Here is a 26729-nt window from a genome sequence, read left to right as displayed (position 1 = left end):
AGGCAGGCACTAAACCGCTGCGCCACCCAGGGATCCCGACAAAATTAAATCTAGAACTAATGATGTACTATTTGTTGCCTAATTGAATTTAAATTAAAAGAAAAAAGAGAGGGATCCCTGGGTGGCGCAGCGGTTTGGCGCCTGCCTTTGGCCCAGGGCGCGATCCTGGAGACCCGGGATCTGGTCCCACGTCGGGCTCCCGGTGCATGAAGCCTGCTTCTCCCACTGCCTGTGTCTCTGCCTCTCTCTCTCTCTGTGACTATCAAAAATAAATAAAAAAATTAAAAAAAAAAAAAGAAAAAAGAGAAAGAAATGTTGGATGTAGCCATCAAGCACTAAGCAAAGAGCACAAAGCTTTTTTTTTTTTTTAATATATTTTTAAGATTTATTTATTTAAACAGGCTCAGTGCTGAGTGCAAGCCCAACATGGGGTTTGATCTCACCACCCTGAGATCATGACCTGAGCCAAAATCAAGAGTTGGAATAGCGCAAAGTTTAATCACACAGCTTCCTGTCCCTATTTTGGCCCTACTACTCAGAGTGCCTCAATACAGAGTAACTATTATTTCTCCAAAAACCTCCCTTTGCCACTCCAGAAAAATACTTTGCCATAGTTAAGTGTGAGGAATAGGCAAAAATAGGACCTAAGGTTTTCCTTGGCTCAGTCTGCTTGTTACTATGTTGTGTGTTTGCTCATTCATTTAACAAAGGCACAGTTATCTATTAAACATATTATTAATAGTGACATTTTGTGTTTTTTTTAAAGGTGGTTTCGAATGCTTACTATGTGCCAAGCACTATGATAAGAATTTTACACAGATTACTTTTATTATATAATCACCACCACCATTTATTGAGGGTCTACCACCTGCTGGGAGCTGTACCTGATGACTTGCAAACCTTGGCTCTGACTTTTGAAAGAATATTTCTGATCTTGGTCATCCATTATGCATTTGTGTAGACACTGGGTGCAGCTCTTCTCACGTTCCTAGTGATACTGGATCACCCCACCCCTTTCTTCCATTTCCAGCTGGTTTTGACCATATTGGAATACTTCACGACTCTTGAAATATGTCGTGCTTTTCTGACCCTCCCTGACCTCGCACTTGTTGTCCCATCTACCCATGTGTGTGCATGGTAGTTGCCTTCTTCATACTGGGCAGACCTCTGCCCTACTGTCACTTTCCAGTGAGCTGAGCTCTAACTACTTCCAGTCAAGTAGCTGCCACTCCCATAGCCAACCATTCTCTATCCTGTCATCTGGGGTTAAGCAATATTTGTATTATGTTGTTTTCTTTTTTTAAAGCAAATTTTATTTACAAAAGGAGAAGAGTTTTTTTTTTTTTTTAGATTTTATTTATTTATTCATGAGAGACAGAGAGAGAGAGTCAGAGACATAGGCAGAGGGAGAAGCAGGCTCCCTGTGGGACTTGATGTGGAACTTGATCCCAGGACCCCGGGATCATGCCCTGAGCCAAAGGTAGATGCTCGACCGCTAAGCCACCTAGGCATCCGAGAAAAGGTTTTTAAAGAGCACCTACTTGCAGTTTGCTGTCCCTAATATGTAAAACTGAGAATATCCTTAAAAAATACTCTGCAAAAATATGATAAATTCCAATCTCAGATGAGTATCTTAAAGGCTGTAATTTTGATTTAATTCTTATTGGAGTTACAGTGTTCTCAAACAAATACAACTGAGTGGTTTTCTTAGAACACTAACTGGATAGTCTGTCTTGCCCAAATTTGGTCACTCAGGAGTTGGCAAATTATTGGCCCAGCCATTTTGGTTTCTTCATCTGCACAATGAGAGCATTGGGTTGATTGATCACTGTGGGCCCTTCTGGCACAATCTCCTAAATATGCAGATGGCTACATTTATTGTGTCAGATACTGCAATGCTTTCCATATATTATCTGATTTGGTTCTTCTGGCACTTTTAAAAGGTATCTCAAAAAAAAAAAAAAAGTATCTCATGTCATTTAGTCTCTTTAGATTAGAAAAATGACTCTCAGATGAAAACAGACCGTGCCCACTAAGGTCACGCAACTAATAACCATCTGATTCAAGTATGAAGCTCTTGTATTGGAACATTGCTTGTCTCAGGGCTTCTGGGGCTTGCAGGCCTATATTCTAAGCAGGGGTTAGATTACTTTCAGAAGAGAGCTAGCCCTCTAAGAAGGAGTCATATTGTGTGTAGCTTCTGTTAGAACTAGAAGCTGAACAGAGCAAAAGCCCAAATCAAACCTGAAGCTTAGGTCTGTTCTTCCAAAGACCCACAAGGCCTTTCTTATAGATTTGGATCACACTGTGCCTGGAAAGTGGATTTAGTACTTTTCACAGCAACTTTGTAGAATTGAACTCCTTAAATATGGTCTGTACTGCTCTTTCAGTATCTTAACTTTCAAATCCTCTTCCTGACCATAGTTGCTCTGTTTTCTTCTTGGTCTAATTTAAAATAAATTATGCACCTCCCTGCAACCTGTTAACTATGCAATATACAGTTTTGTGTATTGGGAGTAGAACCCATATATTTACTGAGATATATGGATTTAATTATATACTGCAGACATAGTTCGAATGTTTTTTGAGAGAATTTGTTCTAATCTCTAAATTTAGATGAAAGTGCACACACACATACACACACACATGTTTTGGCTTTATTTCTCAGTCTCTAAGGCTTCCTCTGTTGATTGGCCTAGTCTAGTGTCTTCCAGAAAAGGACTTTTTCTTGAAGACAAGAAATATGTGTTTGATTCCACATCTGTTCACTTAAAACTACTGCTGTCTGTAAAGGAATGGTTAGTTCCAATTTGTTGTCTTTGTGATGAAAAGGATCTCAGAATTCACCTTATCTGCTGTGACCCACACTTGCCTGATCATGAGAGTCACCTGCATGTTCTTGGGCCTGAGTCAGAATGAATCCTCAGGGAAGGTGCCTGGTAATCTATTTTTAACATGCCAAGTAATTTTTAGAATCATGTTTGTTGTACTAAACCTGTTTAGTCCCATACAGGATTGGGAAATGGGTTCCCCTTCGTTATTCCAAAGGGTGTTTAAGTCTCCTTTATAGAAGCACAAAAGCTGTCACACACCAATGATTTTTGGCTTTAGCTCTTTGGCTTTAAACAGATATACTCATTTAATCCATGGAAAGGAGGATTTATAGGACATAGAGTGTCCTTTTGGGAATCCAAGAGTAAGCATTGAAGTACAGCCAGCTTCATGGAATGAAGGTCTTTCATTTGTGATGTTCTTGGTTTTCTCTGTACATCTTGTCCTCCTTCTACCACCCCAGGTTCCCATGGCTTCAGCTTGTCCATAATCTATAATGGCCCCTTGGGCCCAAGTGAGCTCACCCTCTGCTCTTTCCCTAGAGCTCACTGATTCTGTGTTTTAGTTTCCCAATTTATATTTCAAAGCGATCACTCCTAGACTCAGCTCAGAGTTTAATAGACAACATTTGTAGAAAACAACTTCATGATTGTAATTCTGGATTATTGAGGAAATGTTTGAAACCAGTTTGCACTGTGGCTTACTCCATTATAAACAACAGTTCCTCAGGGTTGTGGAACTAGAGGTATGCAAATGACTAAAGAGCAACAAATGAACAAATGTGAGAAAATTTTGAATAGTGTCAGAATCTTGGATGGTCAGAATTCCCAGAGTTTTCACGCCCTTGTAACTTTAGATTGGATCTAAACAGCCCTTCCAGAATGTACTTGGTAGCTATAAGAAAGGATCAGAAATACAGGGGCTGTAGTTGAGGTGAAACTGGCTTTTTGTAATGTTCTGTTTCATTTAGAGTGGATTGGTGGCTTTCCATTTCTTTTTTATTTTTTTATTTTTTTTTAAAATTATTTATTTATTTATGATAGTCACAGAGAGAGAGAGAGAGAGGCAGAGACACAGGCAGAGGGAGAAGCAGGCTCCATGCACCGGGAGCCCGACGTGGGATTCGATCCCGGGTCTCCAGGATCGCGCCCTGGGCCAAAGGCAGGCGCTAAACCGCTGCGCCACCCAGGGATCCCGGCTTTCCATTTCTTTGAGAAAAAGTTAGAAATTAAGAATCAAGCCTGTTTATATTTTTTGGCTTCCATTTTCCAGTCCAGGTGAGCTTTTGTCCTAAGGAAGAACATATTATGACCTGACTCCCTCTCAATCCCTTTTCTTGGGACTTGTATGCACATAATAGGGCCATCTGTTGGCTCTCATTGGGAAAAAGTTTAAATAAAAATAAAATTCCCTTCTGTCTGAGCTCAGATTTACTGCTGTTCTGGGAAATGTCACAGAAGTAAAGGCAATGTTATTTCACTAAAAATAGTTGTCAGAAACTAAGAGTCATGTCAAAAACTTCTGGAGATTTTGGCTCCAAAAGCCCACATGATGTCTGGTGACAAGTTCTTTGGAGGTCCAAATGATAAAAATGTTTGTAGATATAAAGAAATGATGCTCTATAATCTAGCTCACATATTAATTACCTATTGCCTTTCTGCTCTTTTTGGCTGTGTTCATGACTCTGGGCAGGAAAGACCTGAAAAGGAGGCCAATCTCAAGAGTCAGATGTTCTTTTAGTTGAAAATGTTGATGGGTGTTGTGTTAAAGCTTACCGATATGAATTTTCAGATAATTGAGGATGAGATTCAAAATTATATAGATCTATTTTTAAGCATAAACCTTTGAGTCTGGATGCTGTTTCATCTACTCTGGTATACCTGTGAGACTTCCTCCCTGCTTAGTCTGAGGACTACAGGAGAAACACAAGAAAAAGCTGTATGTCCCTGTTAAGACTATTAGTGTCCAGAGCACCAAAGCTGTCACACACAAAACAAAAAATCCTAAGTTAAGTACTGAACTCCTAATACTAATACCATAGATATTTAAAGGAAAATTCTGTAATGGATAAATCTTTAAACAGATTTGTTTTATCAGTTTTCATGGAGGGAGGTAATGAGACTATAAATAAGTTTTATATTTTATCATATCTTTTATATTACCAATTTTTAGAAATCCATTCTCAATCAGATTAGATACAAAATCCACATTAAATTTATAATACTTCATTGTTTTTAAAAATACTTAAAAATTATTTACCATAGTGGTTTTGTTTTTGTTTTTTTTTTTTTAACAGAATAAAGTGTGAGAAAAGTATCAAGCATTTTCTCAGGAGGTTGGTTAATTGTTCCAACTGTAAATGTAAGGTCCATGAATATAAGAAATGTGACTGTTAAGTTCTGCTCTTTATAGGGCCCAGCATAGTGTATATTACACAGTAGGTACTTGGTGAATATTTGACTAAGTGAATTGTGCATGGATGATGGCTGTGATTTGGTGAAATGAAGGACAGGTTCAATAAAAGCATCAAGATGGGAATTAGCCTTATGAGAATAGAGTCAAAGGTAAGGAGGATTGTTGGAAATAAGATGGTATAGCTAGGGGAAGGTCAGCCTATAGGAAGTTATGAAGGAATGTAAGTTTGGTAAGACAGGCAAAAGAGGGATCCCTGGGTGGTGCAGCGGTTTGGCGCCTGCCTTTGGCCCAGGGCGCGATCCTGGAGACCCGGGATCGAATCCCACGTCGGGCTCCCGGTGCATGGAGCCTGCTTCTCTCTCTGCCTGTGTCTCTGCCTCTCTCTCTCTCTCTCTCTCTGTGACTATCATAAAAAAAAAAAAAAAAAAAAAAGACAGGCAAAAGAGAGCCACCAAATTTTATGAATAGGAAAATGATTAATGCTTGAAAAACATCTTGCAAGGTTATACAAAAATGAGTTGGAATGAGCAGAGAGGCCAGTCACTTTGTTAGCTAATGAAGCATAAACCTACACGGTGAAAGCTGAGAAAGACAGAAAACCATTCTAAAGAATACGTGCTAGGACCCAGTGACAGGATAGGAATAAAGGGCTGAAGAAGAAGTAGGAAGAAGGTCTGAGAGACAAAGAGTGGAACTAGTATTGAAGGGAATGGGTCAATTAGGAAGGTGAACCAGTTTGGTTGGGTGGGCTGCTTGGGGAAGAAGGGTTCCTGGATCAGTTCATGCTTGAAGCAATGGTAGGACAACCATTTGTAATGGTTGGGTTTCTACAAGCTGTGAGAGGTTAGACATCAGGGTTGGATTTAGAGATCCAAGAAACATTAACATGGAGGGGAAGATCAAGCATATGTAAGATCAGATAGAAATGAGCAGAAGGCAAGAATCCTGGGGGGCCAGAATGAGGGTAGTAGTGGTCAACCTGGATGAAGTTCACCTAATGATTCCTTTGAAAGTAGGGAGCATTATCTATTTGTGGTGCTGCAATGAAGCACCATGGCTAGCTCACAGTAGGCATGCTCAAAAACTTGCTAAAAGAATGCAATTCCTGCCCATGCTGTATTAATTCATGGCAATCCAGGAAACTCAGGAGAGTGCACATTTGAGGTCTTTACTGGGCATATGATGATATTAGAACAGGGGATACAATTTTCCTTTTAACATTGAGGATTCATTGACTTCTTCTATGTATGCCACTTTTTCTTGTCATATGAAAAAGGATGAGCAAGATGTTAGTGCATCTTTGATTTGTGGAATGTTTTTTAGTGGAAAGGAACAAATTAAGCACCAGTGTTCCTTTTTTCTTAACAAAAAAGAAACTCAACAGCAAACTTGTAAAATATTTACAGTGTGCCTGGTATTGTGTGGGACCTAAAGACACTTAGTCCTGTCCTAGACAGTTTATAATCAAAGCAACAATGGATTCTATGAAAGCTAGTTCTGACCTTGTTTCCTGGGCTGCAGCATTCTGTGTCCTTGTTGGCTGGCATCTTCCATCATGGAACAACAATATTGCCTTAAACAAACCAGTCTTAAGAGTCGCTATTCCAAATGCACAAGTGTGAGAATAGCCCAAGATTCTATAATATCACAGCTCCAGCAGACCATGATTATCCCTACATTCGAACTATACTGATTTTTGAAACTGTGAGTTTTTTTTTTAACTATTTGGAATTTCTGCAAACACTCACTTTATTAACTCTATACATCCTGTCAAGTAGATCTTGGCAATGTCTTTGCTTGAAGAATTCCGAAAGTCCAGAAGACTTGCCACAGTATTTCCTTTGCTTTTTCCTTCTTCCATCTAGGCTTTGAGGGGAGCTTGTGAGTGTGGGTTTTGTACCGTAGCCATCCTGGGTGGATGTGAAGTCGTAAATGGCACCTTTCTGTGCAGGTAGTTTGGCAGACAGAATGCTGCTGGCAGAATGGACAATTTCAGGCTCTAAGCTGAGGGCAGGAAACCCCATTTTTGAATTGCTTATTCATTCTTTCCTGAAGGTTTGGTATCTCAATGTTCTACTCAGCATTCAGTGAGTTGGGAGGATTTTTTTTCTGCTTCTTGAAGTGTTTTTTATTTTTATTTTTTTTTATAAAGTTGAAATTAAGAAGTTGTTTTTTCTTTTTGTTCTCTCCTTTTTTTTTTTTTCTTTGACAGAGAGTAGACTCATGGTCCAAAGCTTGGGCTTGGCAATTCTCCTTAGGGCCAGCTTGTCCTATCTGTCCCTGTATTTATATTGCTATGGCACCCTGGCTTCTGTCTTCTAAACACGTGACGCTTTCAGCTCAGACTTGGCTGCTGGTCCCTGTAGGGCTCGAAAACTCAGAGGGAGTTGAAATGGAAATGTTTCTTTGGGCCAGGCTTCTCCCTGGACATTACATACTACTCTCTTTTTCTTCTTTCCCTTGTCTCTGGCCAAACAGGCATCATGAGCTTCATTGGAGGACCAGCATAATTACATGGAACATAGTTGTGGTATTCCTAAATTGGGGCATGATTACATGGTACATAGTACCCCTTGAGTTGGATGCATCTAAGAAGGCAAGCTTCCTTGGTAAATTCTTCTTTGGAGAATGGAATGTGAAGAGGACAGTAGAAGGTACCTATACGTTGTCATTCATTTATGGAATGCACACTCACCGAGTACCTACCACTGGCCAGCCACTAAGAATTCTGAACTAAAGCATGATTCTACCAGTAATATAGCGTGGCAAAGAGATCTTAAGATTTGGAATCAGAAGACTTGGTTTGAGTCTTGGCCACCGATTGATTTAGGAAAATAAGCTTAAGGCAATATACAGGGGCACAGAAGGAAAGGCTGCTTCATTTGACCTTGGATAGATGGAAAAAGTATCAGAGGGGTGAGTAGTAACACTTGAGATATTTTATCAGAAAAACATTGGCAATTTGTTAGGTGGACTAAGTGAGGTGGGGATAGCTTTTAGGTAAGTTAAATAGTGAAAAGAAAAATCACAGATAATGAAAATATGCCTTATCTTAAGGAGACTATGAGCTTTCTGGGGAGGCCAGAGCATACAGTGCATGGGGAGAAATTTTAAATTTTTTTTGATTGAAGTATAAATTGACATACAATATCCTATTAGCCACCCAGGTGCCCCAGGGAATCTATTCTTAACAAAAATCTTAGTTACACACTTGGCTGGAAGCCACTGTTGTTACATTTGTTGGATACTTGTTGGATACAACTGGTGCTCTACTGAGCCCAGAGAGTAAAAGTAGTGATGACTGTGATGCAGATCAGAGCTAATTGGTAGACAAATATTATTCTGTTTAAAGCTAAAGGAAAGGATCAATGGTTTGACTGTTCTGATACTGTGGTGAAATGAGTATTTGCTGTAGTCATTCAGAGCCTGAATAGTGTTACCAGGATGAGTGAAAAATTCTATTGTGGTGACTAGATGGGAAAAAGAATAAAGTAAATACGGCCTCCTACAAACTTATGACTTATTTTATGTAAAGAAAATGCCTAAGTAGCAGAAATTCTGGAAAAGCTGTTGGGAAATATTCCCATCTTAAATTTAAATCTGTGAGGTAATTGATGTTAAGTATGTGCAAGCTACAATGAAGCAATCAAGGAGGGAGTTACCATTAGACTTCAGAATGTGGCAGGAATAAGGGAGGCTTTATTGAGAAGGTGACATTCCTGGTAGTTTGGGTAGGATGGGTGGGCCAGTAAAGAGTGAGAAAATGTTTCATGCATCTGTAATTTCAGTCTCTGCAAACTTGTATGTATAATGTGAAGGTGCAAAGTCATTGTTTTGCATGTGGACATCCAGTTTAAATGATATCCCATTGGTGAAATCTCCCATTTAAAAAAATGTATATGGGGATCCCTGGGTGGCGCAGCGGTTTGGCGCCTGCCTTTGGCCCAGGGCGCGATCCTGGAGACCCGGGATCGAATCCCACATCGGGCTCCTGGTGCATGGAGCCTGCTTCTCCCTCTGCCTGTGTCTCTGCCTCTCTCTCTCTCACTGTGTGCCTATCATAAATAAATAAAAAAAAATAAAAAAAAATGTATATGGATCTGTTATAGTCACATAATTGTGAAATAATAGACACAAAATCTGATTATCTCTGACTGGTGGGTTAATGAATTACAAATTTCTTTTCTACCTGTATTTTAACAAATGTATATTTGTTATGTGATAAAGGCAGGTTATTATTTTTTAAATATTTATTTATTTATTTATTTATTTATTTATTTATTTATTTATTTGAGAGAGGAAGAGAATCTCAAGCAGACTCCCCTTTGAGTGTGGAGCCTGAAACAGGGCTTGACCTCATGACCCATGAGATCATGACCTGAGCTGAAACCAAGAGTTGAATGTTAACCAATGGAACTACTCAGGCACACCTCAAAACCAGATGATTTTTTAATGTAAGAAGCAGCAGTAAGAAGTAGTCTTGGGTTACTGTTCTTGCTTTAGTGTGCACATGAGTTTGAGTACTAGATAGCCCTGAGAGTAAGGGAAAGGCTTTAATATATGCAAAGTACTTGACGGGTAGTAAGGGTACAGAAATAGACTGCCACACATGCCCTCTTTTTGGGATAAACAGGCTTTATCAAGAACCTAAGAGAAGGGTTTGGTTTCTTTTGGACAGGTGCAGAAGTGGTCTCTGAGCTGAGAATATTTACTTTAGATTGGAATTCCAGGGCTTCTCATCTCCCCATCCAGTGAGCAGTAGCTCCACCATGGGGTTCTCAACAGGCCCACCCAGGAGCAATAGTTGTTTAAGTGGATACATGTCCCAAACACTTCTATCATTGGTATAGAATCAAGCTGATCATCTAAATCAGGCTCCTCTTTTTATAAATTGGGAAACCAATGCTCATAATGACTGAATAGGTAGCCTCAAGCCTTGCAGCTAGTGAACAGCAGAGCTGAGATTAGAATCCAGGTCTTCTGATTCTCTGGGCAGTGACTCACCCTGATTTCACCCACATTTTGTTTCCTTGTATTCACATCTACTGTCTTACAGATCCTTAGCAGAGCCAAGTAGTGTACCTGGGATTGGAAAAGGAGACCAGAAGCTAAGGCCGTGTTCTGGAAAGCCCCTAAGAACAAACATTTATATGACTACATAGTTGAAATGATAAGAGACACAGTGAACTTCCTCCTCATAGAACCTTTTTTTTTTTTTTTTTAAACTCTTGTTATTTTTGCTTTAAAAGGCATATTACTGCCATGGAATCATAAATCATCATAAGCCAGTTATAAACAACCATTAATAGAGGAAAGAGTTTGCTTAATAGGAATGCTTGTGGAAACAAAGTTTAGGAGAATTCATTACATTTCCCATTGTCAGTTGGCATTGAAACTTAGTAAACTATTTGTTCCTTTCCTGGGATATAGATATAGACTAAGTGGTATTGTCTTGAAATCCCACTGTATTTTACACGTTAAGACCATATCCAGATTATCACCCACAGTCATGGGCATCATTTAAGATATTGACAGCTTACGGAGTACCTGGAGAGTTGCCCACAAAGATGCTGTCACGTTCCAAACTCCACACTGAGCAGTGGATGCTTGGTGGGAATGCAATGCCATTTGTCTTTTATTCTCCCTCCTAATTGTGAGAGACAATTCTGAGGTCATGGGCTAAGCAGAGATTTCTAAGACAAGGTCAGAAACACCAGGAGTCAGGAGAAAGTGGGAAACATCACAGTTTGGGCTACTGAGAATAGTAGGAGACCACCAAGGGAAAAAATGGTTGCTCTATATGGATTTCTTCTGTTCCTGTTCACAGGTTAATTCTTGCTTGTCTGGTTTATCAATTTTTTTTTTCAAAATGGGAAAAATGCAATAGAATCTAATAAAGTATATTCTAAAAACACTGTATTTGGCCTGACAAATCATTATTTTACCTTATCAGATACAGTCTAACTTTGAAACTCTAGGAGGATTTCTTATCAGTGCCTGGCCACTTTGTAAGCCCATATCAAACATAGTGCACATCTAAGAATACCTGGTCAATCAAAATCCATCAGCCTGAAAGTAGGAGAAATAGATCTATGCACAGGGAAAGGTGTTACAGCTTCTTCAACCTTCTCTCAGAGTTTACTAGGCTCATCAGGCCTCAAAGAGACAGAGACTTGAAGGACAGTTGTCCCTTTTTTAATTAAATAAATTGCCCACATTCATGTGTGATAATGCTCCATGTTTGTTAGGCTTTCAACTTGATCACTTGGTTGACTATCAGCAGCAGAGAAGGAAGAAAATGAAGCTTCCAAAGTATAGAAAGTCTATCAGAATGTGGATCTCAATTTGTATATTAAAAATACCCCATTTGTTGAGTGGAAAAATACTGCTTCCAAACCATGTTGAGCTTAAAATCACCAACTGTCAAAATACTCGCAGTAAGGTTTTATTAAAGATAGTGCTGTGTTCAGTTCAATATGAATTAAGTTAATCAAGAGGATCCCTGCCTTCAGGGTTATGTCAGCTCTTAGCCTAAAAGACTTAGGCAGAAATGCTCATTATCTTATAGACACACCCTGTGAACAACTATTATTACAGAGCTTAGTGAAACATATTTTGATCATCTGCAAGAAATGAAACTGGTGACAGTGTCTGCTCATGAAAAAACTAAGGAAAGCCCTCCAAAGTCTGCTGGTAATAGAATAAGAGGATCCTGGTTGCTCAGGGCTGGGGAAACCATGGATACATAGGCTTGAATCTTTATTATCACATGGGCTTCTGGATTCCTTGGGGATGCAAATAAAGCAGGCAATGGGAAGAAGGTAAAATCAAATGACTAATAGAGATAATGATGTGTCTCTCTATGATATTGTAAAAGTACTACCAGTTCTACCGGTTTATTTTTGGAGAATGCACAGAAATTTAGAATCTATTTATGGGGCTCCATTATTACCCAGGAGAGATGGATTTTCTCTGCAGCAAGACCAACATAAATGTGTCTAGTGAGTCACAATTTTTCTTGCTGAAGGCTGATTTTAGAACCTCCCCGCAGGAGGGGAGTGCTTAAGAGCTGCTTAAGCATTGTAAGGAAATGCAACTTCTTGGGGTCTCTGTTACTGTCCCTTTCCCCAGCCACTGGGCCTTTGGGTAGAAAAAGCTATTATGATAACGATGATGATGATCATAATCAGCATGGCCATTACTTCGCGTAGTCTCTTAGGTGGCTCCTCTGTACCCAAACAGTTAGATTGGAAAGATAACAAATGGTGTCAGAGAGTATAGGCTAGACATAAAGCCTGGACTTTCTCTCTGATGTTAGAATATAAGCAGGAAGATTCTGGAATTCACTTGATGGTGGCATAAGGTTAACCACAGTGGTTTGGAGAGAGATCTAGCTGAGTCTATCACCTCTCTAAGGTGGTTATTCTCATAGGGGGATAATGCCTTGTGTTTTATGGGTTTGTGGTGTGGATGGAAAGAGATGAGATGGATTCTTCTTTGCTCAATTACCCAGCTAATGCTCCCAATTCTTTTCAGTCTCTGGTGTTATATTGCTTCCTCAGAAGGGCTTTCCTTTTGACTCTGTGTAATACACACCCAACCCTTTTGCCCATGCCTCCCTAGCACCTCACTCTGCTTTAGCTTTCTTTACAGTAGTTAATCATTGCTCAAAACATATGTCCATGTTGGCTTTCTTTTTATACTGTGTCTCTCTCCCTCACTAGAATGTCTGTTTTATGTGGCTGGGACTTTTTAGGTTTTGCTCTCTCTTTGGGGAGTGATAGCACATAGAAGGTATACTCAGTAAATGTGTTGGATGAATAAATGAATGGATGAGATAAACTGTAAAATGCTTTGCACAGTGGCTGGCATATGATGAGTACTTGAAAGAATGAAATTTCTGCTACCGATTATATGTGGATTAGCACTGGGTAGAAAGCTCTCGTCTGAAAAGAGTGGTCTCGTTCTACTCCTGATGAGGCCAGACAGAATGTGGAGGGCCTACAGGTTGGTATTGGATGTAGCACCACCTAGAGAACATTATCAGGCCTTTGGTGATATAGGGTCCAGCCAACAAGACCTGGAGGAAGGTCCAGAACTCCCCACACATGGAAACCCAGCAGTGTTTGGAGGTCACAACTGGAGACTCTGAATGTTCCTTTGGGAGGTGATCACATGGTACACAACATCTGCTCCCGGTTTGTCTTCAGTTATGGAAATAGGGAATGGCCTTTTCTTTGATGCTTCCCTTCTGGCATAAATGTATAAAATGGGTGTGTATTTATTTTAAAGTGCTGCATACAAGGTAACATCACAGATACAATTTATCATCTTGAACCTCTTTAGAGAGTTCCCTGGCTTCCATACTTATGGTTATCTCAAGAAATCTTCAGGGTGCTGATTTATATCCGAGGGACAATCCTAGCTCCTTCCACTTTGTTCCTGCAGGTGCAATTCAGACGTTCCTCCTGTGTTAGTCATAGTCTTTGAGAAGAGACACCAAGATAGTGTTAAATGTTGCAGGGATTTTCTTAAAGGAAATGCTATGTGAAAGGACCAAGAGAGGGAGCCAGACAAGGTTGGGTTAGCAGTCAGATCACAATGTAGGCCTAACTCGGTGAAGGGGATAAGGAGAGAAGGCTAAGAGGGAGCAGGCTAGACTGCCAGGCAACCTAAGGAAGCATCAGCAAAGCCCCTGGGAAGTCTTTGTGCTTGAGTCAGCCAACAAAGGAGTCTAGGATGTAGTCCTCCCATCACACCCTATTCTTGGCAGTGAGAAGCCCTTGGAAAGTGGGGTCATCATGCAAACAGCAGGGGACTTAAAAGTGCAGAAGTTAGGGCCCTGGTTCAGTTCCATTCTATATAGAAGGAGGTGTGCAAGGCAGATTTTCATGGCTACCATGAAAGCTACATGATACCATAACCAACCCCTAAAGCTGGTAGTTCTATGATATGGTACCAGGCAATCAAGTGGGGAGAGATGGTGTTGGGCCTCTGCCTTAGGAAAATACAAACTAAATGAGTTAACGCAGGCAAGATAATGGAGGGGGTAAATTTCCTTCTTCCAGCAGCTATCCCAGACATAGTGGTTCTTTGATATTCCCGACCCAAGAACATTCCACTCAAAAGTTGGTCTGTGCTCTCTTAGAATCCCCTATATCCATCTTTCCTAGGATACAGCTTGTGCTTAGTGGGGCTAGATCTGGTCCCATTATATCAGTTCTCATAGTTACAGCCTCAAAGAACCAGAACCACTACTTCAAGAGGTCAATCTTGGTGTATAGACCTGTCCACTTATTTAATCTCTTTCCACCATGATATTTTCTATTAATGGAGTATCTCCTTCTTGTCCTGGGCCTTGGTTGGGATTACCCAAGTCTATCCGGACGATTCTCCTCTACAGAGACTCTCAAGGAGTTGGGCTTGCAGTCCTCTCACCCTCAGAATGTCATTTGGGCTCCTTATGAAAATTTCCTCGTTCTCTCCCTAGCACTTTAACATTCCTATATCAATAACTTACTTCTGGGGGAAAATTAGGAACACATGGTTCACTATAGCTCTACTATACTCACTAGCTGAGAATGAGAGCAGTTGAAATAACATCTCCGACAAATATTTTCCATAATCTGTAGAGAGTAATCAATACTTGGAGGGAAAGTTACTTGGCGACAGTGTCAACATTCCATTTTCTGAAGCATTCCTGCGTGCTCAACTTTGCAGTCTCATGCCTTTTCAATATTTCACAACCACTGGTTATTGTGACTTTTCAGAACCAAGAGGTCTTCTCTGTGCAGATTTATGTAGCTGGTTTCTACTGAGTTTCTTTTCTTTTCCTAGGGTTTTGGTATAATGGGACCAGGTCTAGTGAAGCGAGTCACGTAAATGGCTGATTTTGTTCCCTGGAGCCCTGTTCTTCTGTGGAACATTCACCATGTGATTTGTCCATGGGAAGATGCAGCTGTAACAGGCAGCATGTGTGCCCCAAAGCAAATGAGAAGAATCCTTCCTGTGAACTTGAAGCACATGCTGGGGGGAGGGGCATGGGGGCTTTGTTTTTCACCCTTTTAGAGCTTGTTGCTCCCAAATAAGTGCCTGTAAATGGAGATGAAGGGATAAGACTTGGTGACTAATTTCTCTAGGGAACCTAAATATCCCCACTCCTGACCCCAGTGTGTCACCTCCCTTGTCTTCCCACTGTAGGGCTCATAGCTGCTTTATGACAAGGTGGGTGTTTGTGATCCATTTCAGGATGGGGACCAATCCAGTCCCCCCTGCCTCTGGTGTTCTTTCCATGACGGGGCTGACATTCAGCCAGTGGAATCCCATGAGCTCAGGGAACAGGCAGTGTGTCAGGTTGATTCAGCTGAGGAAGTCATGGCCTTGGTTTAGCCTTATAAGTCTGTGTTTCCGGTGGAAGCAGACTGTCTCAGCTAGAAAACCCAAAGCTCTGAGCATTCCCAGATGACATCTGTAGTTTTTCCAACACACATTTGGCCTCCTTGGTTGCTTGCAGTACTCTGATTGTGCAATAACACTTTGGCACATTCCTTGTCCTGTGAAATATGTACATTTTCAGCTCAGATGTCTCAAAAATAATCATTGAAACATTTTTATCAGAGTGGTTTATCGTAAAGCAGAGTGACGTTCACCGACATTTCTGGTAACCAGTAAGAGGAGAGTGATAATCTTAGGAGAAAGTAAGGTGTGGTAGAAGGAGAGCTATCTTGGCTAATGGATAACCAAGTTTCAAGTCCTGTCTTCCTTTTTTGAAGAATCTTAGGCTTTCAGGGGTTCAGATTAATCTTCTGTAAAATGGAGAAAATAGTGTCAACCTTGCAGGGTTGTTGTTAGAGGTCATTTAAAAGTTAATGAAATGGACTCCCCATTTTCTGTATAAATATATATATCTGGGGTGCATGTGTGTGTGTGTGTGTGTGTGTGTGTGTGTGTGTGTGTGTAGTAGTCATCCTAGTGTAGTTGTGAGTGGTATAACCTGATTATATGTTTAAGGAATCTCAGGTCACTTTTAAGCCTTCAATAAATCACACACATACTCCCAGATGTACACAACATACTTGCATGCACACATAAACAACGCCACAGTCATGCCCACACACACGCATATTCCTTGGAAACCTCTACTTTTGATAAATAATTTGCTTCTGAGGTTGGGCCAGACTATGTGTCTGTGAGTTATTCCTCAAACCCCCAAACTGTCTGGGAATGTTTGAACTGGATTCTGTGCTGATATCCATAGAGACAGTCCTCAACTTCTCATTTTAGCCATCAACTGGTAGCAGGTACAATCAAAAGATGACAAATTGTTGCTAACTTCTTCACTACTATCTAAGATCTGAGGACATAAATCATTCTGAATCCCGGATTAGGGTATTTGGAAAAGAGGGAAATATTTCCCTCCAGCTCTTGGAACACTTCCCTGTCATTGCAGCATTCATGTTCTTTCCAAATAGACTTTATGATAGGCCTTTTGGCACAGTGAGAAAAGATACAGTCCTTTCCCTTATGAGGTCTCTATGTCAAAATATTGGTCACTGGCTTCTTAGAACATTTAGTAAATGGCTTGTTGTCTTATATTATGAAATGGAAGCTCAAGCAATATATTGGAAAATTAAAAAAAAAAAAAGATAACTCCTGCCTGCAACAAACTTGACTTTTCATTTAGCTCTTGGTATATTGAGCTTTGTTTTCATTTCCTCAGCCAATTGATTAAATAAAATATTTATTAATAACCCATTGCATTTTAGTGGGTTAAATCAAAGTGCTGGGAATATAATGATGGACATGACAAAGAAAATTATTGTCTTTTATTGTTATTGCAGTCCATGAGTTAAGAATCAAGATGCAAAGCCCTAGGGGGAAAGAAGTATAGGGCACTGTAAGAAGACAGGGGAAAGACATTGCTTCTAGAGTTGTAGAGAGAGAAAGCAAAGCATCCGTTGGGATCTGAGAGTGATTTAGTGTGGATGAGTCCTGAGTGCAAAGGAGCAAGCGGACATGGGTGAGGCTATAGAGAGGAGGCAGGGCCAGATAATCAGATCTCAGAGAGAGTGATTCTTCTCTGAGGCACTGGGGGAATCTACAAAGAGTTATAAGTATGTGTTATGTGGAAGGAAGGTCAGAATTTTTAGAGAGATCAATCTAGTGATAATGTAGAGGTTGGGTTAAAAGGACTTCAGTCTGGAAGCTGGGAGGGAGGATATTTGGAATTTGTTGCTGTGGTTGGTGTAAGAGATGTTGGTGGCCTCAACTGGGGCAGTGGATGATGCAATTTTCTACTGTATATATGTTTGTTCAGGGCTGCATTCATGTTTATTTCTTGGAAATACTTCAGGACAAAGTTCATTCATTACCATGGCTCACTCCAAGCATATTTACCAGTGTGGTACTTGAACAAAAGAAAAGGGTCTATCTAGGGGAAACAGTGTGGTTTGCATGTGAGTAGCCTTCGTGAGGAAGTTAGAAACTAAGGAAAGGTACTATTGTGAGTAAAATGAACTTCATTTCAGTATTACTTGATAACCTTGTTTAATGGTAAATTTAGAAATGGTTTCTTTGTAGAATCAGAATTCCCAAGGAGCTGGAAGCAAAAGCAGGACTCTTTGTAAACCCTAAACATGAAGGGCTGTATGTTCAAATTCTATACTGCCTAATTCTAGCATGCCTCATGGAAATGGGCCAAGTTAACTCTGCAATAGGGCAGATTTTATTTATTAGCATGACTCTTATCTTTAAAATTTACGTGAACTCTATAGAAAAGAACATAGTAGTCATTTCTCTTGGAACCAAATATGAATTTTTTAAGGGGAAACATATAAAACCCAGACACATCTTCTTAATAGTCAATAATCCAAGATATTAATCTAGTGACACTCTGGTTCCTTGAGAGGTTATTGGAGAGGACTAAAGTCCAAAAAGCCTTCTTTGTGACTCAAACAGGTTTTGTTATGATCACAATACCTAAATTCTCTCCCTTTGTTTTCATCCTGGCACCATATTTTCTCAGGACCTTTCAAAGATTTACTAAAATGTTATTGAGAAAGAGTCTTTTCATAGATAAGAAGAGCTTCAGAATTGGTGGTTTGAAAAAAGTCTTTATATATGGAAATCAGGACCTTGTGGACATTCCATTTTTTTGCTTTAAGTTCCAGGTTTTTTATCTGGTAACTGAGTTATTTATTTTCATTTTTTCTCTGGCATGTTTATGCCAAAATTGCAATATTGTAATTTTCTTAGTGTTGATTATGCAGAGCCACATTAACAATTTTTCAGAAGTTAGGAGGTCATTTTACAGCTCATCTCACTCTTGCCTTCTAGGAGTTACATTAGTCTGTCCCTCAAAAACCCTGAGATGGAAAACATGGCGGTTCTTTAGAACCTCTCCTTCATACAACTTTAGCTTCTTTGGAAGACTTGTACTGAACGTGATTAAGGGCCAGTGTTGTCGTGAATGTGGTCAACTAGAAAATTTCCTGATGTAAAGGAGATTGGGAAAAGTTGGCTGCCATTTCATGATTCAACCCACGATGCCTCATGAGCTGTCTCCTGGCAGCCATTCAACATTAGAGCTTTTGATAGAAGAAAATATACTCAAAACACGTCTCTCAAACTCATTAAGCTAGAAACATTGGCTATCAGAGTTTACAGGAAGCCTTTTGGATTTTTCACAGCAGAGGCTCAGTGACAGTGGTACGAGGCAAGATTTGAGTCACAGAGGAACTGTGGGATCAGGCAGTAATCTAGCTATAGGAAACCCATAATTCAAGGCAAGAACAGAACTTGCACTAAGATCAACTTGTGTTAAGCTGATGAACTCTTGAACTTCTCATTTTCCCTTTAGAGAGCGTTTGAACTGAGAGTCAGAAGTAGGTTTGACGCTACCAGTGGAGAGTAATGGCCCAGTGGTGAGGGTTAGAGGTAAATAAATCCGTATATCACTCTAATCAATGGGTTAACTTTTTTTTTTTGGTGTGGACCTTTAGTAGCTGAAGAAGCCTATAGTGTCCTCAGGAAAATATAAAAAAAAATTTAAACTATGTAGAATTGCAAGGGAGACTTTTTTCATTGAAATACAGTTGTTAAAAAATATAATATAGCCATATATTTGCCCTTTGTTAATGTATTAAATAACATGACCTACCATTGGATTAATAATTTCAAAATAGGGATGCATAAAAATGATATTTTGAGACCTCTGTAGCAATTGTGATGTGATGCTTATATGTTTAAACTGTTTGAATGTTTCATGCATTCACAGAGGGAAGACAATGTAAAGACACTGGAGAAAGGTGGCCATCTACAAGCAAAGGAGGAAGCCTTAGAAGAAGCCCCACCAACAGCTTGATCCTGGGCTCCTAGAATTGTAAGAAAATAAATTTCTGTTGTTTAAGCCACCTCATCTGGTATTTTGTTATGGTGGCCTTAGGAAATTGATATGATTGATAATAACATTTTAGTGTTATCCTCATGGTTTCACTACTAAGCAGTCCTCAGGTCCCTTTCCTCAGTCCAGAAGATCAGGAAAATGGGAGAAATGACCTCCTATTTGTTAGAACAATGGATCTTTTTGGCTAGTGGTTCTTAAGTAGGATCTATGGATACACTTCAAGGATTCTTTCTCTCTCGTGTGTGTATTATTTCTTCATTTTTCTAGCAATAAGGTCTAGAACTTCCACAAGATTCTCAAAAATGTATGACTTCTCAAGAGTTTGTAACCACCATTTTAGAATTTGTTGTATATTCTGGTCTTTTCTACTTTGGCTCCAGCTGGACATAGAGTATACCTAAGGACTACTGCCCATACCTACAACTGAAATTGTACATTTATGCAGCAGTCATGACTGGGGCTGCCCACATGCTCTGAAAAATGTGGAAAATAAAATATAACATTATAAATAAAAAATATATAAATATAGAGACCAAAGTGAAGGCATTTATTTAGGTGTATGTTAGGAATATGGCATGGTGTTAGGTATAGACAAGTATAAGGATGCTTAAGAGAATATCCCTAACCTCATATGTTGGGAGAGCTTCAAACCTAGATATTTTCTGAGTTTCATAACCTGTGGTGTGTCCTGCCTCTTTTTAGCTAAAGCCAAACAGATAGCTCTGTTGTTCCTGACCCTGTGAACTGCCATGAGCTTGCCAAGCCTGTGGTCTCATGTGGGTCCATGGAGCTCCACCATTTTCATGGGAGTATCTTTGTATAGGCAGCCTCATAAATGGGTCTGCTCTCAGGAGAGAACTGGGAGAGAAAGGAGAGAGAGAAAAAAGAAAAAAAACCAACATGACAATACCAAGTGCTGATGAAGATATGGAGTAACTGGAACTCTCGTACATTTGCTTATAGAAATGCCAAACAATATAGCCACTCTGAAAAAAGTTTGTCAGTTTCTTATAAAATTGAACATATGTGCATCACATGGTCATCACTCCTAGGTGATTACACAATGGAAATGAAAACAGGTTTACATTAAACCTGTATGCTAATTTGTATTGAAGCTTTATTCATAATAGCCTGAAAAAATGCAAACCATCCAAATGTTTTTCAACTTGTGAATCTGATAAATAGTGTGGCATTCATAGATTGGGTTGGTACAGCAATAAAAAGAGTAAAAGTAAAAGTATATACCTGGAGTTAACATGGGGGCTAAAAAGGCATTAAAATGATTGAAGTGCTTGAAACAGGGCCAGGCATATAGTGTTTAGTAAACATTAACTACAGTGATGATAGTAAGACCGCACAATAGGCCTCATCACCAAGTACCTCTACCAACACACAGAATCGTGATAGAATTATGCAAATGAGAATGAAGTTTTTTTAGTCAGAAGTAGGTTTGACGCTACCAGTGGAGAGTAATGGCCCAGTGGTGAGGGTTAGAGGTAAATAAATCCATATATCACTCTAATCAATGGGTTAACTTTTTTTTGGTGTGGACCTTTAGTAGCTGAATTATGTGACATCTGGAACAGGTAAAATAGGGCCAGAGAGCAGTTGGTAAGTGCCAGATTAAGGGTAAGGGGAAGATGTGGCCACAAATGGGTGTTCCTAGGGAGTTTTTTTTAGGGGTATCCTGTTTTTGGTGCTGGTTACATGACTGAAGGCATTTGCCAAAACTCACAATTGTAAAGAGTTAATTCACTGTATGTAAAATTTGAAATTATAAGAGCAAATAAAAAGAGAGTAGCTGCTGGCTGGAGCAGAGCTTATTTCAGAGCCAAGAAGGGAGCTTGAGGTCACAAGGGGACATTTTACTCGCTACTGCATATTCCACTGGCTTTCGCCAAACTCTTGGTGTGGACAGGCTGTGGGCAGAACATGGCCATTTTCAGGATGCAAGAGCCCTAAGGTTTGACTCAAGGAAGTAGAAATAGAGATAAATCTTGGGAAAGGGCAGCTGTGTTGAAGTGGACAAATTGGTATTCTCAGAATGATGCCGGGACTAAATATTTTGGCGTTACCTCGCCGGGAAAGAATAATGCAGATCAGGGCTCATGGTGTTCGGCCAAGAGATTTGAAAAGCTGCTGGAAGAATTTCCCAGCTTGGGCCTTTCTCCATGTCTGTCTTCTGTGCTAGCAATTCAATGCCTAAAGGCTGTCTGCAAAGAGAAACCAACTATTTGGGGGCAATTAGATTTTAGTCATTTTTGTAAGAGTTGATGGGTTCTGCTTTCACTCTTAAATGTCAGACAGGAGAGAACAAAGGGTTTAGCCTCAAGCTTACCAGTTTACAAGGCTTGTGACCTTGTGCCAGTTACTTACCTTCTGTGAGCTCCATTTCTTTTCTGGGATAGAAGGTTTTTTTGGAGATCAGAGATGAGGAAGAATAAATTGAGAATGAACTGTTCTCCCACCTTCTCTCCTTCTTCCTCTCCCTCCCTCCCTCCCTCACTTTGAAAGGGCTGGGAGAGTCATGGTCAGCCAGTGTTCATTAAGAGATCAGGGTCAGAATCATGTTCACAGTTACGTTCATGATATGGGATGGGAAATAGTGGTGAAGGAGGTCTCCAGAAAGACTGCCTACCTTAGCATGGCAGCATACTTCTTAGACAACCAGTGAGAAGTTCACCATAGCTCTTTTCAGTGGAAGGGTGGACAGGAATGAGAGCACCTGCTCTCTTCCCACTCCTGGGAGCAGAATACTCCTTTGCCTTTGGGTTTGGCAATATGTGGGCAGAGATAAGCCTCCATTTGCCTCCTGATCAAGCTTGAGGGCTTGAGTCTGGAAATCCCCATCCTGTGGGGAAGGTTGGAGTTTCCCTGGGTATAAGTGCAGGAATAGGGGGTGAGCAAGTGGATTCTGAGGAGAAGAAATGGGAGAGGGAGAGAGGGAGAGAGAGAACACACCATTGTGGGGTATGGTTCTTTCTGAACCCCTCATCTGTCTGTAAGCCTTTTCTTTGTGGGGTCAAAAGCAACAAATATGCTAGGAAAAGTGATAACCTCCATTCCCTTTATACTGAACTGCACAATATAGTGGTATAAGTGATCCTTCATTCTCATTTGCATAATTCTATCACGATTCTGTGTGTTGGTAGAGGTACTTGGTGATGAGGCCTATTGTGCGGTCTTACTATCATCACTGTAGTTAATGTTTACTAAACACTATATGCCTGGCCCTGTTTCAAGTACTTCAATCATTTTAATGCCTTTTTAGCCCCCATGTTAACTCCAGGTATATACTTTTATTTTAGAGATCAAGTGTGTGAGGCTCAGATGTATTAAGTACCTTGGCCTTGATTGGATCTAGGCCATTTGGATCTAGAGCCCATGCTGTCAATCACCTTCCCATACACATAACTCCCCCACCACCCCTACCCCACACAAGAAGCTGCAAGAATTAATTCTCAGAAGTTCTAGGTTAACAAGGAAGTCTGTTTGATCTTAAGACTGTTAGAATGGGTGCAGCAATAACTGATGGCTTGGAAGGGCACCTGCATGTCATTAGTGCTAGTATGATCAGTGTTGTCAATGTCACTAGCTCTGTGCTCCAGGGAAAGATGGCAGAGTCTTCACTCCTGGTGTTACTTTTGTGTTCTTTCCATGGCTGTAGCATAGTGAATTGTACTTTGGTTATTTTGGTTACCTAGAAAAACTGTCCACTAAACAGACTTAACTTGAAAACAAATTGAGAGAAAAAAATCTTGCTCGATATTGATGATCTGATGTAACAAATTCCACACCAACTGAAATGATCACCAATAAAACAGGAAGCCTGAAAAAGATCCCAAGGAGCCTTAATTAAGTCCTTGCTTCTATAGAAAAAAAAAGGCATTGATATGCTTAAAGTAATTCAAACCTCACATTTCTTATCAAGGTAAGATTCTTGGTGACTTCCTATCTTCCACCTACTCGTTCCCTCTCTGTCTGGGGTGTGCAGAGCAGTGGGCTTTTGGGGCACAGTCCATCCCTTCAGGAAGATACTAGAAGAATTCAATGATGAGTTCACTATGGATCAAGGCAAACAACAGGATAGGATTGAGTGCTCCAGGGTTCAATTCAAGGCCCTCCATTTCCAGGCTGGCCTGAAGTCTAAGTGTTGAGAGCTAGTCACCACCACCCTTGAATTCTCAGAGCTGTGAGGACAGAAGTCCTGTTGTGTGGTTTTGGGGAGGCTGCCGTTGGAGTCTTTCCCTCAGTTGTTTAAAATAGTGTTCAAGTTTGGCCCGGTTATCCTGATGGGTTAACACAGAGATGCAAGTCTTTTCTTCCAAAATTGTTGACAAATGTTATATTGGTCATATATACTAAGAATCCTTTCATTTTTACCTATGTCTCAGGGCTTCTTTACTAATTATACATTAATCAAGCTGTTACGGGCTGCTGATATTTTCTATTCAAAATGCTATTATGTAAGAATTCTTGTTGACATGGAACATTTGACATTTTGCAAAGCTTCCACTGGACCTACCCACAAGGAGTTGAAATTTCCAGTTTTTTGGAAAGGCTGCCTTGTTCTCAGTGCATTATCAGTGATACTTTGATACTTTGAGTTGATTGGTCATGGTTTCCAGGTATTGCTCTTCTAGTATTAATGATTACATTAAAAGGTTTAAGGACATATGTTTATGTCTTGCAGTTTTTATATTGTTATCATTTTGATTTTTTCGTTTATCTTTTTTTTTTTTTTCTGTTGAGATCTTTGCAATGATAAATGGAAATTAGTGGGATAGATGGAGTCCTGGGTAGTTTTGCTCTTTCTATAAGAACCACTGAGTCCAAATGAGGTTAAGAATCTAGTATAAAGTTATTTCCATTGATGCATTCCTGCCTTTCTAACCTCCTGGGCTTGCATTTGTGTGCTGCATGGCTAGGTCTATGAGTGCAAGGCCAGCAGGGCAGATCAGAACCATAGTCTTCTGCCAGCAAAAAACAAACAAACAAAAACCAAACAAACAAACCAGACCACCACCAAGGAATTCCAAGTACATGCCCTATTGCTACAGAATGGTGCTCTTTCAAATAAAAAGCAAGACCTTGAGATGACTTCCCCTTCAAAATCTGGAGATGCAGGTCCTACTGTTTATAAAGTAAAATCTAGGTTGTATACTTGAGATGAGACATATGAAGCTCTTCACAATACTAGTTAACTTTATTGCCTAGCAATAAAGCCTGCCACTCCCCCATTAGCTCAGTTTGGCTTGGGGGACTGCACCCGCACTCACACACATCACGCCCTGCCATCTCTGTGGCTCAGCTGAGGCTGTCATGTCAAAGTGGTAGTATATACCTCTTCCTCCATCTCCACACATGTGCCTGCATGTGCACACACACATGTGTATACTCCCCTCAACTATCAATAAAGACCTAGAGTAGCTTTTTGTGATTCTCTTGTAACTTTTACATCAGAGTAAATTTGGGGGTTCAGGAGACCTAATTTTGTTCTTAGTTCCATCCCACAATTGGATCAAGAGCCTCACTAAGTTTTTTTTATTGTAAAACAACAATGATCCCTTTTGTCAGATGAAGTTTATTAAATATTTGTGGGAATCTTCAGATTAAAGAATCACTTCAATGGGAAGAGTTTTGTGTAACATGACCAATGAGCCAATCCTTTCTTGCATTTGATTCTGATTTATGTGTATTTGCATGTGTGTCTGGAAGAGAAAGGCCTAATGTGGAATTTATGTACGTTGTGTCATGCTTTCCTAGAAGCTCAGTCAAATGTATTCTGTGGTATTTACATTCTATTCTACACAATACAGAACTGCAGGGTTCAGTCAGTGACAACTTTCCAACAAGCAACAATTCTGGGAGAGACATTGTGTTAGGAAATGTAGAAGGTTGCATAGTAGTGCTATAAAGTTTGATTAGTCCATGTGGAACATTCTGTACTTTGCAAAAGGAGCAAGACATGTTTGTCTCAATTTCATTTAAAAGGCATTTTCTTCAGATTTATACACTGAACCATATGACTGATATATTTTTTCATAACTCTGTCACCACATGTGTTACCCATTATGGATTCAGAAGGCTGAAAACACCAAAGCCGATGTTGAGTCAGCAGAGGCCATTTGCAGATAGTAGGTTGTTTGAGTTATTCTATCTTTGGGGCTTCCTTCAACTCATCCTAACCAATCTGGGACAGGGTTCTGGTGCTCCTGGATAGGACTTTAGACTGCATCTCCTAGCTATTCCTTTAGGGCCTTTCTATTAGGATCTCATATTAGTGGGCATCCTTTTATTGACTAGGAAAAAAAAACTTTTTATTTATTTTTATTTATTTATTTTATTTTTATTTTTTAAAGATTTTATTTATTCATGACAGACACACACACACACAGAGAGAGAGAGAGAGAGAGAGAGAGAGAGAGAGGCAGAGACACAGGCAGAGGGAAAAGCAGGCTCCACGCAGGGAGCCCAATGTGGAACTCTATCCCGAGTCTCCAGGATCATACCCCGGGCCGAAGGCAGTGCCAAACCACTAGGCCATTGGGGCTGCCCCCCCAAAAAAATGGTTTTTAGAGGAAGAGTTTGAGATATTTCTTTATTTAAGAAACATTTATGTGTCTAATATGTCTAGTAAGTACAGGGATATAATGATAAAAAAGAAGAAATCTTTATTTTTCAAGAGCCTCCTGTATGCTCCCAAGAGTTGAGAGTACAGTGTGGAGAGAGCCATACATGGGTCTGGATGGGATGTCCTGGGGATTTACAAGTAAGATGGTGCTAGGAAAGGCTCATGGAGGAGGTTAACATTTGAGTTGAGTCTTAAAGGATAAATAAGTATTTCCCTAGTTTCAACCTTATAGATACAAGCAAAGGATTACCTTGTTTCATTGTAGACAAAATAAATCAACATATCAAAAAAAAAAATCTAATGTATTTGGCAGAGGACCAAAAAATCATATTTATTGGGTACTTCTAATTCAGTTGTCAGATATAAACTCTCTTCATTACAGTTATAAGCAAATACTGATAGGACATGATATTTGGTTACCCACCTAAGAATTCACCCAAAATA

At 39.9% G+C, this 26729-nt stretch overlaps 1 long non-coding RNA gene across 5 annotated transcripts in view; it reads left to right on the top strand.

Annotated features, from left to right (window-relative positions):
• LOC125754022 (uncharacterized) overlaps window positions 1-26729 on the top strand; it is an 81293-nt gene that overhangs the window by 18476 nt on the left and 36088 nt on the right. For all 5 annotated transcript variants that reach the window (XR_007407249.1, XR_007407251.1, XR_007407248.1 and 2 more), the window contains exon 3: window positions 19523-19627. This is a non-coding gene — a long non-coding RNA (uncharacterized LOC125754022). The remainder of the gene's footprint in view (window positions 1-19522; window positions 19628-26729) is intronic.

This window comes from Canis lupus, chromosome 30 (genome assembly GCF_003254725.2).
Source record: "Canis lupus dingo isolate Sandy chromosome 30, ASM325472v2, whole genome shotgun sequence".
In the NCBI taxonomy this organism is placed as follows: domain Eukaryota; kingdom Metazoa; phylum Chordata; class Mammalia; order Carnivora; family Canidae; genus Canis; species Canis lupus.
The sequence above is the reverse complement of the archived record's forward strand: the minus strand, read 5'-3'. Positions and strand labels throughout refer to the sequence as shown.